This window comes from Balaenoptera physalus (assembly GCF_965194825.1).
Source record: "Balaenoptera physalus genome assembly, chromosome: X".
NCBI classification, from domain to species: domain Eukaryota; kingdom Metazoa; phylum Chordata; class Mammalia; order Artiodactyla; family Balaenopteridae; genus Balaenoptera; species Balaenoptera physalus.
This window is the reverse complement of record NC_138903.1, coordinates 16271692-16287200: the sequence shown is the minus strand read 5'-3', so window position 1 is coordinate 16287200 and position 15509 is coordinate 16271692. Positions and strand designations below refer to the sequence as shown.

Sequence of the window (15509 nt, the reverse complement as noted above, 5' to 3'; positions counted from 1 at the left end):
CCTCAAACCACTTTTAAAAACCAAATTCGTTATGGATATGAAAATTCTATTAACATTTTTTCTTTTGATCTTGATGTTCAAAAAGTAAAACTAAATGACCTCAGTAAATTACTGCAGAGATAGATCTTACAAAGATAACATATGAGAGAAATGGTAGTTGTCCAAAAGGATCCGTGAAAATTCAAGGTAAACAATTTAAGGAAAGATAGCATTTCTACCTTGGTGGAGGAGAAATAAGTAAGAAATAAGTCAACGTATTTGAAAACAAACTAAAGAGGAAAATATAAATATGAACCAATATTAACAAAAATCCAAGTATCACAAATGCTAGACTGGTTCTGAAAAGGAGAATGATATTTGCAACTCGATTTTAACATTAATGAAACATCAACTATGTAATCACCCAATGCCACGTTTTGTTATGTATAAAGGAATCATTCAGGGACTTCCCTGGTGGTCCAGTGGTAAAGAATTCGCCTTCCAATGCAGGGGACGTGGGTTGGATCCCTGGTCTGGGAACTAAGATCCCACATGCCGCGGGGCAACTAAGCCCACGTGCCACAGCACGCCACAACTACTGAGCTCGCACGCCTCAACTAGAGAGCCCGCATGCCACAAACTACAGAGCCCACGCACTCTAGAGCCCACGTGCCCTGGAGCACACGCGCCACAACCAGAGAAGAAAAAACCCGCATGCCACAACTAGAGAGAAACCCGAGCGTCGCAACTAGAGAGAAGGCCACGCACCACAACTAAGAGCCCACCCGCCACAACAAAAAGATCCCGCATGCCACAACTAAGACCCAATGCAGCCAAATAAATAAATAGATAAAAATTTTAAAAATAAAGGAATCATTCATGAAACCAGGAAGTACATATCATAGTCTTCGTTCTTAAAGTAGTGTTAAATTAATGAAACAAGGAGGCTATTAGACTGAGATGGCTCTAATGCCTTGGTGGCCTCTGTAGGCAAAACCTAAGCCTGTAAATGCCTCAAGTTTATGAAATCAAAACCTAGGGACAGCCAATCACAGACAGCCAACTAGGCTTTAAGCTACAGGCAATCAAATAATTTCCTTTCTTTGCCACCACACCTTCTCTGTATAAAACTTTTCCCTGACTCCTGTCAGCCAAGCACTCCTAACACTCCCTGCTTGGCACTGTCCAGTTCAAATTGATTTTTTTCTCTCAAAAATTTCACATGCCTCAGTTTATGTTTTAACAGCATCTTACAATTCAATTGTGAAAACCCAAATTAATACATGAAAACTCTGTGCCCGGACATAAGGGTAATACAGGTGTTCAATAAACTTACTGGTTTCATTAAGAGTTAAACATTTCAAGATCCTAGTTAATACATCAAGACAACAGGGCAGACAGGGTAAGAGAGTGTCGACAGGGTAAGAGAGTGTCATGGACATATATACACTACCAAATGTAAAATAGATAGCTAGTGGGAAGCAGCCGCATAGCACAGGGAGATCAGCTCGGTGCTTTGTGACCACCTAGAGGGGTGGGATGGGGAGGGTGGGAGGGAGGGAGATGCAAGAGGGAAGAGATATGGGAACATACTGTATGTGTATAACTGATTCACTTTGTTATAAAGCAGAAGCTAACACACCATTGTAAGGCAATTATACTTCAATAAAGATGTTTAAAAAAAAAAAAAAGACAACAGGGCAAGATTAACTGATTCAGATGCATGATTACCAAATGAACTATACAGATCACAGTGGCTATAAATGTTCAAAGAAAAGAGTGCTTGTTTTAGAGTGGGGAGGTTGTGTTTCACACAAGAAAGATGATTTGAACTAGGTCTGGAAAAATGGGTGGGGTTACAGTTGACTGAGCAAAAGGGGTGGGCATATTTCAGCAAAACTGGACTAAAAACACTTGAGGATTACTATAAATAATGATGATAGTAATATTGTATAACTTGCAAAGTGCTCTTATGTTTACCACTTCAGTGACTGGGTATCGCAACAATGCAGTGAATTAATTCACATCCCAGAGATTCATACACTTGAAATGTGATAGAAAAAGATATCTGGTCAAAACTCCACATTCTAAAAGAAAAGAAACCTGGGTACAGTTAGATTCCATAGGTTTTTTAATGCAAAGCTAAGAAACTTGGATTTCAATCTGTAAACACTGGGAACTTATACAAGTCTTATTACACATTTCTTTTTTTTAAACAGGGACTTAACAATGAAAAAACTACTTGAGTTAGAATATTGGCAAACACAATTCAAGGAAAATGGAACATTCATCATCCATTTATTCATTCATTCCACAAATGTTTACTGAATAAGTACTCTATGCCAGGGGTCCCCAAGCCCCTGGTCCACGGCCTGTTAGGAACTGGGCCGCACAGCAGGAGGTGAGTGGCGGGCAAGCGAGCAAAGGCGCTCCCCATCGCTCCCCATCCCTTGCATTACACATTACCACCTCAACCATCCCCCCCATCGCTCACATTACCGCCTGAACCATCCCCCCACCCCACCCATGGAAAAACTGTCTTCCACGAAACTGGTCCCTGGTGCCAAAAAGGTTGTGGACCACTGCGCTATGGCAGTCACTATACCAGATGTTAGCAATACAGTAATGAACAAAACAGACCGGGCCCTGCTCTCATGGAGTTTGAAATCATAAAGAGAAGCAAAAAATTCCAGTAGAACAAAATATTTCAAATAAAATCTGGTGGCCTACCGGGTTTTCAAATGTGATAAAATAACAACAGTTAAAATGAATAGCACTTTTGTGCTAAGCACTGATCTAGCAGCTTTATTTACATTAATTTGTTTCATCCTCACAAGAACCCTTTATGGTCCTTTACTACCAGAAACTTCATTTTACCAATAAGGAGACTAAGAGCCAGTAAATGGCAGAACTGGATCAAACCCAGGCAGTCAAGCTCCAGAATCCCCATACTTAGCCATTATGCTATATCCTTAACAGATAAGCCACAGGGCTTAAAACCACGCTTTTGGAGCACGTCCATACATTGGCGCGATGCTAAGTATTTTTACATACGTTATCACATTTAATCCTAATACTTTTAAAAGATAAGAAAACAGTTCCAGAGTCATTAGTACCTTGTCCCTGGTCACACAGCTAGGAAGTATCAAGGCCAGAATCAAACCAAGGTTTTTTTCAACCCCCAAAGGCATATTTTTACCTATGACATTATTTTACAAGACAATAGTTGTCTGTAAGCCTCACTGAATGCATCCTAAGTAGAAAAATGGAGTGGGAAAACCAAAAATGCGATGAACAGGTCTATCCATAAAATTTGTAAAAATAAATGAATTTAGCAAGCTTAAGACTAAATGGAGTGTTCAAATCTACAAACAATAAATGCTGGAGAGGGTGTGGAGAAAAGGGAACCCTCTTGCACTGTTGGTGGGAATGTAAATTGATACAGCCACTATGGAGAACAGTATGGAGGTTCCTTAAAAAACTAAAAATAGAACTACCACATGACCCAGCAATCCCACTACTGGGCATATACTCTGAGAAAACCATAATTCAAAAAGAGTCATGTACCACAATGTTCATTGCAGCACTGTTTACAATAGCCAGGACATGGAAGCAACCTAAGTGTCCGTCGACAGATGAAGGGATAAAGAAGATGCGGCACATATATACAATGGAATATTTATTACTCAGCCATAAAACGAAACGAAATTGAGTTATTTGTAGTGAGCTGGATGAACCTAGAGTCTGTCATACAGAGTGAAGTAAGTAAGAAGGAGAAAAACAAATACCATGTGCTAACACATATATATGGAATCTAAAAAAAAAAAAATGGTTCTGATGAACCTAGGGGCAGGAAACGAATAAAGATTCAGACGTAGAGAATGGACTTGAGGACACGGGGAGGGGGAAGGGTAAGCTGGGGCGAAGTGAGAGAGTGGCATGGACATATATACACTACCAAATGTAAAATAGACAGCTAGTGGGAAGCAGCCACATAGCACAGGGAGATCAGCTCAGTGCTTTGTGATCCCCTAGACGGGTGGGATAGGGAGGGTGGGAGGGAGACGCAAGAGGGAGGGGATATGGGGATACATGTATACATGTAGCTGATTCACTTTGTTATACAGCAGAAACTAACACAACATTGTAAAGCAATTATACTCCAATAAAGATGTCAAATAAATAAATAAATACATGGAATATTCCATGTGCAGAGTGAAGAAGATGCATGTGTTAACACTACTCTGCAGTAAGTCCATGGACGTCCCACCACCAATCCTTTCCAGGGTCTTATCATTTTTACTAAGAACCCTTATTTCACTATCCAAGCCAACCAACTACAGAAAGCTAAATACATAGCAAACTCTGAGATGTTAATCACTTATTCCATTAAAGTTTGTATATCTGCTAGTTCATCCATTAAAAAGTGTCCCCCTCAAATCTCCAGAGCCTAACTATAATTGCTAATTTTTCCTTCTTTACTAGAGATTATATGAAAAACCTGACTGTTAACAGCAGAGTCATCCTTAGAGTGCAACGAATTGGGCCATTTACCCTAGCCCCAAACTTGGGAAGCCCCTTGTAGCTGTTACAGGAACCAGAAAGGTGGTCTTGCAAAGAATCAGCACCAGGGCAAAAAATTAAATTGGAAAAATAAATCAGATCAGCACAGAATCTCCTCCTCTCAAAGCCTTTTTTCATTACGACTAAAACAGAGTAGCATTTGTCTTCCAACTTGCAATGTCTTGTGTACCAACCATTGAATTTTAAAGCTGATTTAACCACTTTCACAGCATAAAATATAAAAGGGGAAAAGTAAAACAGTAAGAAGCAGAGATGCGATTTAGGAGTGGGCTTAACATATCATTTAATAAAAGACGATTCATTCATTCAACAAATATTTATTCGGCACTTCCTGAGGCTGGAAATACAGTCGTTAGCATTCTTCTACATCCCAACATATCCTATTTTTACCCCAGCCAGAAGCTGGGCAGAACACCCTTCAGGGCCCCCACGTATAAAATGGAGCTAATAACTATTCTCCCAGAAACGTAATGGATTAAATGCGGCACACCAACCTTTAAAGTGTTCTGTGCTTAAATAAAATAACACAGTTTAAAGATCGAAAGGTTTTTGGAAGAGCATGGTTTAAAAAAAAAAAGAAAGCCTAGAAAGGTAAAGATATGTATAGTAAGCTAATGTTTACCCCTGGACAGGAAGCTGCTTAAACATCTCTGCATCCCTCAAGGTATTTGCCTTACTGCCCTTCATTTAACAAGGGTTCAGTAAATACATATGATGATTTCTTTCTTTCCCTCTCTCTCAGGTATGTTGTACTGCAGTTATTTTAATAATCTGACAAAGGAGAAAGACTGCACAAAAGGAACTAATATTTACTGCTGCCTATTACATACCAACTACTGTGTTGGGCACCTCATCGATGTTATTTCATTTAATTTTCACAGCCACCTTGTGAGGTATTAAACCACAAAACCAGGAGTGGATTTTCATTTTCGAAGAATCAGATCATAACAAATTCAAACTAAAAAAAAAAAAAAATGAGCAATGGACCTTACATTTGGCAGCATTTGCTCATTTCATGTTAAAGGGAAAGAATCGAGTGAACACTACAAGAGTATTTAAAAAAAAAATTTATTAACATGAAAAGAAAATGTACACAGAAAAATACAAATGACCAAAATAATAAATTTTGTAAATATTTAATCTTACAAGTAATTTTTTAAATCCAACTAAAAACAATATTGCAGACCAGAATGGCCAAAGTAATAAACATTTTTAACTTGCAACCTTTCCTTTAGGTGAACCAGCAGTGTTCCCTGTACACCCTTCACAGGTATGGCACACTCCCATCAGTGTCATCTATCATCACCCCCGGTGATCCTCGAGGGGGGATATAAGACTAGTGTTCCAGGGACTTCCCTAGTGGTCCAGTGGGTAAGACTCCGCACTCCCAATGCAGGGGGACTGGGTTCGATCCCAGGTTGGGGAACTAGATCCCCATGCATGCCGCAACTAACAAGTCCGCACACTGCAACTAAAAAAAAGATCCTGAATGCCGCAACAAAGATCCCGCGTGCCACAACTAAGATCCAGCACAGCCTAAATAAATAAATAATTTACAAAAAAAAAAAAAGACTAGTGTCCTAAGAAAAGACTAGTGTCCTAAGAAAAGGATCAAAGATGTACACAAGAATTCACTTTAAAAAACATTCGGGAATTCCCTGGTGGTCCAGTGGTTAGGACGCTGCGTTTTCACTGCAGAGGGCGCAGGTTCAATCCCTAGTCGGGGAACTAAGATCACAAGCCACGCGGTGTGACAAAAATTAAAATGAAAATTAAAAAAAAAAAAGGACATTCTTTGCCATGATGTCTACAACAGAGAAAAATGAGAAACCACATGTAGTATAAGGCACTGTAGTTCTGCTTTAAAATGGCTAACCAGACACATGCGTTTACCTTTCCTCCCACCCTAAAACCCCCTGAAATAGGCAAAAGAAATATAAAAATAAACCCAGAGCAGCCCTGAGAATATAGGAGGGCTCACAGCAGACAGATCTGTGAGGAATTCCAAGGAGCTATGAAGAAGGTTAAGACTGGGACTAAGAAAAGAAATGGCTTAATAGTAAACCACATAACTGAAGAGCTGTGAAACACCTCTACCTGTGCCCACTCCCTATCTTCTTTCAGTAGGACTGATGCCAGCATTTACCCAGTCGTGGCTCTCCAAAATGATGGTTCAGACAAGGAATACTCCTCAGTAACACTGAGGCCAGAGAAGTAGGGAAAGATGTCAATTAACTGCAGCTTCCATGAGGAATAGGGAGTCCCACCAACCAGAGAGCTAGCAACCCACCAGTCTACAGTAGACGCTGCGTTCCACACAAAGGAGACAGCATAAGCAAAGATACCAAGTTTGAAACAATTTTATGGAGAACTCTACATGCTGGAGAGCGCAGTGTTTGAGGCAAAGAAGGAAAGGACGTGCGGCTGGAGAGGTAGGCATGCAGAGAACACACCAAGGAGAGCCTGATGAGCCAGATAAAAGGAAATCAGACTTTCTCCTAACTTTCTCCTTCTCTTGTCAGCAACAGAGCACCACTGCAGGCTTTCAAGCAGATCAGTTTCATGATCAAAATCATGTTTTATATCATACTAGCAACTGTAGATAATATATCTGAGTTGGATAAGACCCAACTATCCACCTTAGGAGCCTCGGTGGATAGTGGAACCATTAACAGAGTTTTGTTTTTTTTTTAAATTAAGGAGGAAGAGCAAGTTTGAGGAAAGTATGCTGTACTTCATATTAGACATCCTGAGTATAAGGTTCCTGTAGAATAGTCAGGTGTAGCTTTCCAGCAGGTTATTAAGAATGAGTCTGAAGGCATATAGTGAAAAAACAGGAAAGAATTTAGAAATTTAGAAATACATCTGCATGTAAGTAGAACTGAAACTCTGGGTGTAACTGAGACAATGACCTAGGATAATACTTGGCCAAGAAGTCAAGCCCAGGTAACAGTAGTGTGTACGGAGTAAGTGGATCGAGACAAGCCCACGGAGAATGCAGAGAAAAAAGTGTAAGAGAAAAACATGGAGAACAAGGATGCAAAGGAAACACACTGCTTCAAGGAGACAGTGACTAACAGTGTCAGGTGCAACAGAAATGTCAAGTAAAATTAGGACTGAATGAATCCACTAGACGCAACAAACAAGACGTTACGGGAGATCTCAGCAAAAACAGTTTAAGTAATGTGAGACTGGGAAGTCAGAGATCGAGCTGATGTGTGAGAAGTGGGTGAGAAATGGACAGACTATGTATAGACCACACCCAGATGTTTAGAGAAGGAAGGGAAGAGAGGTTAGGTAGCTAAGAGAGGAGTGGACAACTGGTTCAGGGAAGGTTTTCTAGGACGAGAACCTTAGGAATAAGATAATGGGCAGAGAAAAATTAAAAAATCAAAAGGGAGACTCTAAGGATAGAGCAAGGTTACTGATCCTCAGCACCACTGACAGTTTGAACCAGGTCATTCTTTGCTGTTGGGGGCTATGCTGTGCATTGTAAAGTGTTTAGCAGCATCCCTGGCCTCTCTACCCATTAGGTGCCAGTGGCACACAAACCACCACGCCAGTTGTGACAACCAAAAACGTTTCCAGACATTGCCAAATGTCCCCTGGGGGGCAAAGTCACTCCCAGTTGAGAACCACTGGGATACAGGATGGGGAGAAAGAGGGGGAATAACTGATGAAAAAAGACTGCCAAAGCAGCGGCACCAAAGCTGAAGGCACGGGGCAAGGAACTGGCCTCAAACAGCAGCAGAAGCACCTCATTCTCAGAGACAGGGGCAAGGGCAGCTCTAGGGAGACAGGGAGTGATAAATTTACAGATGGTGCCAGAAACTGGAGAAAATCAGCCAGAAGGCCCTCGATATTCTCAACGGAGTGGAGACGAGGTTATGTGCTGAGTATGCGTGGTGATGATTTAGTGGCAGGCTTGAGAACAGTGGCTAGGGTTTGTAACAGTTAATGGGGACCAGTCCTGGCAGGTCACCCCAGAGAAGACCAACAGAGTTTGGAAACCACATACTCCCTTCTTGCTCTGAGAATGTTAAAATGCATCTCCCCACAGAAATCACCTATGTACTGATTACAGTCCCAAAGAGCTCACAAGTCTATACGAATTTCAACTGCATCATGGAAAGACTAGACTCCTGAGGGGTACCTGGGAAGGTAACCCATTTTTTAAAAATAACATAGTTCCTATCAGATAATGAGAACTGTGATGAACATAAGTGATATGTAAATGAACTTTCAGTAAATAATCTGTTCAAGTTAGAGGATGCCTGTTGCAACTACTTCCTGGTTCTTAACTGGATAAACTACTTCCTGGCCTACAGGAACAGTAAAATAGAAAGGAGTGGCTGCAAAGACAAGATCTTATTAAATGAGATTCTTCATAGGACAAAGGCCTGCTCACTCCCGCCCTCTAAACCAAGGGCTGCAAACTCAAATGATTATGAGACCAGGAAACTGGAGATACCTCAAGTCTGTGCATGAGAAAGAAGCTGGAAGTGAACCGCCAACATAAAGCCATGAAATACAAAGGGTTGCCCTTGGGTAAATAAGAAAAAAGAAAAGCTACACACAGCAGCCCAGGGCTGTGTGTAGGAGTGAGCAAAGCAAAACGGAAAACCCAAGTCTTTGCTCTACCACAGATATGAAGTCCAAATTCACATCATTCTCCAGATGTCAGAAACCCATCACCTGAGAACAGATCAAAACCTCTCCAGGAGCAGTGAACTCAAAGGGTCCCATCAGAGACAAATGCAAAACTATCCAAAGGAGCATCCCACAAGCCAGGCACAGGCGAACAATTCCCAAATTGTCAAATGTTGCAAACCACACAAAGAAATAAGAAAAACTTGGAGGGAAGACAAATGGAAGATTTCATTTCTCAAGAACTACAGCTAAGAAAATAATCCAAAGGAGACAAACATAACTATATTTTTAAATGTTCAAAGAAAAGAAAATGTCCTTATGAAAATTTAAAAGTAGACTTGAAAGAAAACACAGAAATTTTTACATTTAAAAATATAGTCAAATGTTTTCAGTGAAAATTTTCAATAAATGGATTAACCAATAGACTAGACACAGCTAAACAGAAATTAGTGAATTATAAGGTAGATGTCAGGAAATCACCCAGAAGTAAAAACAGAAAATATTAAAGAAACTTTAAGCAACACAATGAAAAACTCCAACATATATCTCGATAAGGGTTCCAGAAATGGAAAATGGAGAAGCATTATTTTAAAAGATAATGGCTAAAATTTTTTCCCACAATTTAAGGCGTCATGAGTTTTCAGGCTGATGGTGTACACCAATAAAAAGCAGGAAAAATAAAAACAAATCCACATCTAGAGGTATCGCAAAGAAACTGCAAAAGGTCAAAAACAAGGAAAAAATCTTAAAGGTAGCCCAAAAGAAAAGATAATTACTTACCTACAAAGAAATTACACCTGAACTGACTAAAGCCTTCTCATTAACAAACAAAACTTGTCAAAAGACAAGAGAATTAACATTATCAATTGTCAACATAAATTCTGTATCCAGCTCAACAATCATTCAAGAGAAAAAGTGAAGTAAAGACACTTTCAGAAACACCAAGACCATGTTTACTACTAATAGGCCTTTAGTGAAAGAACTACTTAAGAACATTCTTTATAAAGAAGAAAACTAAACCCAAAAGGAAGAAATGGGGTGAATAAAGAATGGTGAGCAAAGAAAACTGAAAACATGTTGATGAGTAAATATTCACTATTTCACAAACTTAAGGTGGTTTCAACAAGACAAAACCCAAGCATAAATAACTAACATGGAAGAGGGGATGAGGGTTCAAAAGTAAGCCATTCTAAAATCTCTGTCTTATTTGGGAGGATAGGAATAATAAGTAAGCTTTGACTTAGTTAAATGCGCATGTTAAAATTCTAAGGGTAACCAAACTTCTGTCTTCCATCCTGGAATAAGAAAGCTGGAAGGAACGGAGCTGCCCGCCCTTACAATAAAAAAGAGCTGTACTAATTTCAAATTCATGACTTTCTTGAAAGCCATCAGAGAACAACCAACTGGCTCAAAATCTTCGGAGAGGAAGGGCCTGCAAGGAGAGAGGAGACAACCTTGTGCTCACCTAGGGTAGACTGCAAGTGGCCACTGACAAGAGTTCAGCTAGAATAAAAAGCAAATCGATATTGCTTGCTGAAGCCCGATGTGGCTTGCTGAAGGAACAGTGTGAAACCAATGGAGGTCACAGAAATTGGGGAGACCCCAGCCTTCTGCAGGATCTTCCTTCACCAACGCCACCAAGCACTCACAGAAAGAGCCCTGAGGAGTGCCCACTGTGATGCAGACTTGAGGGAAGGGAACTGCAGCAGTGTCTCAGGAGCAAGATGTACACCCAGATCCTTCCCTCCCACGTCCACTAGGGAAGAAAAACCTTTATCTGTGAAAGAAAGGCCAATAAGTGCTTCTACCCTTAAAGCACTGGTGAAAACTCACTACAGCCGGAGGAAGGGGTGGGCACCCTACTCTGGGAGAGGGGCAGGACTCCACACTGAGCCCACAACAATAGCTAGGGTAGGGGCATGACCTTGGGACGTTGATGCAGGCCTAAGCCTGAGGTTTCATCAGAACAAAAGACCACACCCCACCATCACTCCCCACCTCTAAGCTAACCTACTTCCAATAACAAGGAAACAGCATAATACCACTGGCAGAGGGACAGGAGGAGATCAAGAGCATGTAAGGAGACCCTAAGTCACAGTCCTGAAGGAAGACCCGACACAATAAAATAAACCAACTCCCACCCTAATCAGAGAATTTGAAGCCTGAGGTATACTGAGAGTAACCACAGCAACAACCAAACTTAAAACCAGCCCAACTCCAAACTAGATTAACTCAAATTCCTGAACCAAAGGCCTAGCACAGGAAAAGATGTGCCCATTTACAGACATGAAAATTATGCACCTCAGCTCTTTCCCAGCTAGAACCATGGAGGGTGCAAGAGAGAATTAAAAAAAGGTTCCTGCTGTGCCAGAAACCCTTAAGAAAATGCAAAAGAATTTCGCAGAGCTTAAGATCAAGAGCCTGAGAAAGAAGTATGCCCAGAAGATGCTTTGAAAGGCAAGGAGGAAGCTTATCTATGAAAAAGCTAAGCACTATCACAAGGAATACAGGCAGATGTACAGAACTGAGATTTGAATAGTGAGGATGACAAGAAAAGCCAGCAACTTCTATGTACCTGCAGAGCCCAAATTGGCATTTGTCATCAGGATCAGAGATATCAGTGGCGTGAGCCCAAAGGTCCAAAAGGTGTTGCGGCTTCTCCACCTCCGTCAGATCTTCAATGGCACCCATGTGAAGCTCAAGAGGCTTCAATTAACATGCTGAGAATTGTGAAACCATATATTGCATGGGGGTATCCAAACCTGAAGTCAGTAAATGAATTGATCTACAAGCATGGTTATGGCAAAATCAACAAGTGAATTGCCCTGACAGATAACGTGTTGATTGCTGGATCTCTTTGTAAATATGGCATTATCTGCATGGAGGATCTGATTCACGAGATCTATACTGTTGGAAAACGTTTCAAAGAAGCAAACAACTTCCCATGGCCCTTCAAACTGTCTTCTCCATGAGGCGGAACGAAGAAAAAGACCACCCATTAGAATGTAGAGATGCTGGCAACAGGGAAGACCAGATCAACAGGCTTATTAGAAGGATAAACTAAGGTATCTACCATGATTATTTTTGTAATCTGGTCAGTTTTTAAACAGTGACTGCTTTCAAAGTGAAAAAAAATTTTTGCACCTCCGTTTCTACTGTTCTACAAAATAAGTCAGTGTTACAATAAAAAAAAATCACAAGGCATAACAAAAAGCAGAGAAAAAACAACACTCAGAAAAGACAAAGAACATGTCAGAACTAGACGCAGAATCAGATGTTGGAAATATCTAGAATCAAAGTTAAAATACTATGAGTAACATGTTTCGAGCTCTAACCCAAAAGGGGAACATGAAAAATCAGATTGGTAACTCAACAGAGAGATGGAAACTATAAGAAAGAATACAATGAAAGTGCTAAAAATTAAAAATACAGTTAAGAAAAATGAAGAATGCCTTCAATGGGCTCTTCAGTAGACTCAACTCAGTCAGGGAAAGAATCAGTGAACTTGAAGATGTCAGTAGAAATTACCCTGACCGAAAACACTGAGAAAAAAGAGTGAAAAACAGAACAAAACAAAACAGGACATTCAAGAGGTGTGGGACAATATCAAAGGTTCTAACATACTGGTAACTGGAATCACAGAAATAGAAGAGAGAATGGGACAAAAGAAATATTTGGAGAGATAATGGCTGAAAATATTCCAAAGTTAATATAAGACATCTAACACAAATTCCAGATGATCAGAGAATAGGGAGATAAAAACAAACAAAAAAAACAAACAAAAATGATTATCACCGCTGAGCACCAACACCACTTGAGACTGAATTCCATAAGCTCTGCCCCCACCAAACACCTCTGTCAACATGATCACCAGGTCATCAATTCAACTACACATGATGGCCACCTCACAATGCTCACTTCTATATATAAGTCTCACTCTGTGTAAATGACTGGTCAAACCTAGGTCACAAGCCTGTATCCTAGCTGTAAAAGAGACTGGGGATGAGTTTTCTGGGAAAGTGGGACCTATAATATGAGAAATTACCAAAATGTAGAGAGGATACTTAAAAGTCTACTACAGCATCTAAAAATAAAATAAATAATTTTTTTAAAAGCCCTCCATCTAACTAACCAACTGTTAGTGTACGGTAGATTCTTTGGTGAAATCATTGCATCCTAGAGAGCCTTTCTGTAAGACACATATTTTACGTCAATGTGGTAACACATTTAAAACTAGCTTCCCAATCTGAGGGACCTAAGCAGTGATGGGGGTTGGGGGTGAAGCCACATAATAAATAAGCAAACATCTTCACAGAATGTTGGTTTTGTTTAATGTTAAGTAAAGTACAATGCAGATATATACAAACACACATATGCACACACACACAAGAGCTTATTATGGAACAGAACTCAGCACTTCTATGAATTCATGCAACAAATCATGAAAAAATTCAAAGAAATATCATTCTTATATTTATAAACTTTGGCTTCCCCTTCATCTACCACACTGTAAATGTTGACAGAAGTTTGAGGAGTCTCACAGAGGGAGCCATTAGCACCTAGTTATACATCAACACGGATCCAATTATAACACAACTATGTCCGAGACCAGTGACTAGACCTACAGGACAAGCACGTCTATAGGACGAGCAGAGAGGAAGATCCACTAGACAGGTAACTGACAGAGAAGAGAAACCACTAAACAAGGAAAAAGGCATTGACAGGAGGAGATGGGGGTCAGGAAAAAACGCACCTTTCATAAGAGAAATATTTACTGAGCACTTCCTCTGTGCCAGGCAATGCACTAGATGCTCAGGCGACAACAGGCAACACTCAATGCCTCCAGGGAGCTTACAGTAGAAAACTGATACCATCTGCTTATCCATTTTACCAAAGGCCCACCCCTATTTAAACTCCTGGCTTTATTTCCTATGTATACTCTCAGGTAAAAGTGAAAATGAACAGAAAAAAGCCAAATGGCCATAAAGAAAGAAAACCAAGGTCCTGGGATGTCGCTGGGGTCAAAGCATCAAAGCAAGGCATGCAATATATAAATCCACGTCATTTCTTGCTATTCACCCAGCTTTATATGCTTTTAGATCCGTGTGTTAGAATACACCTTCTACCAGAAAACCCCTTCCCTCCACCTGACATTCTGGGCCTCCTTTAAGACTCTTCACAAATGCTCAGGAATCATTACTTTCCCCAGTCCCCTTAGGTCTGAGTTAAGTGCACCTCTTCTGGCCTACAGTACCAGCACCCTGTGTTTCCATCTAAATGTACATATCATCCTGTTCTTTAGTCATTGCTTTTGGCCTCTTCTGCTGGAATACAAACTCCATAAAAGGGCACAACACCACAGCTTGGCTTTGTATCTCCACCACCTACCATCACAGTGACACCAAGATACCCAAATCATCACCTCATCATAAAGTTAGTCAAAGAAAGACAAGTATGGCCTTCCTTTACCAACCCTGCACAGAGGGACAAGACTGGAAAGCACAACTCCAAATCAAGGGCAGTCACTGTGGATGGTAGAGAAACCACTAGCACAAAAACATCAAACTCTAAAATGAGGCAACTCTTTAAAAATAAATGTCCTGGGCTGGATAGGAAGTGAAAATAGTAACGACACAAAACCACTGTAAATTCTTCAAGTTACCAGCACAAGGAAAAAAAAAAAATCAACAAGGAAAGAATACAGAGCAGGTATAAAATGGTTCAGAAAAGCCTCAGAACTCAAGGCCAAAGTGAGCTAAGTTAGAGACTGCATCAAAATGTAGATTTCAAAGGAAATATTTGAAGAAGGAGGTGATGCTGTGGTTATTCTTTGTATACATGGAGGGGAAGTGCACAATGGCATTCTATACTGACACAAACTAACCACTTTACACCAAGGAAGCCCTGAATGAATGCTTGTTCAGTCATCAAAGCAAGAAAAACTTAGCGTGGCTGAAGATTTCCAAAAATGAACTGAGCATGTTTGGATACATACTGTAGAAGGAGAAAGAAACAAATCAGGATATATAAAGTAAAACCTGTGGAGCACTTTTATATACATAAGCTCACTTGAAAGTAAGAAGCTCAACAGAGACTAGTTTAATATAAAAGATGGTAAAACCACAGAATGCGAACCAGATTTGAAAATGGTACTCCTGCTAAAGATTAGTGATTCTAAACATTATTAACAAAATTCTCTAAAAACACTGTACGTGCTCAAATGAGATTTCATAAAATATGAAATAGCATAAATGCTGACAAATATTAAACTAGACATAAGACACTGTATTTAGGGA

General features: G+C 40.2%; 1 protein-coding gene and 1 pseudogene across 6 annotated transcripts in view; one reads left to right on the top strand and one right to left on the bottom strand.

The window, feature by feature from the left end:
- Window positions 1-15509, bottom strand: part of CDKL5 (cyclin dependent kinase like 5) — a 187423-nt gene that overhangs the window by 163501 nt on the left and 8413 nt on the right. The window lies entirely within an intron of this gene.
- On the top strand, window positions 1675-15397 carry LOC309652941 (large ribosomal subunit protein uL30 pseudogene; annotated as a pseudogene). Its single transcript has one exon. The product of its transcript is annotated as a large ribosomal subunit protein uL30 pseudogene (transcript).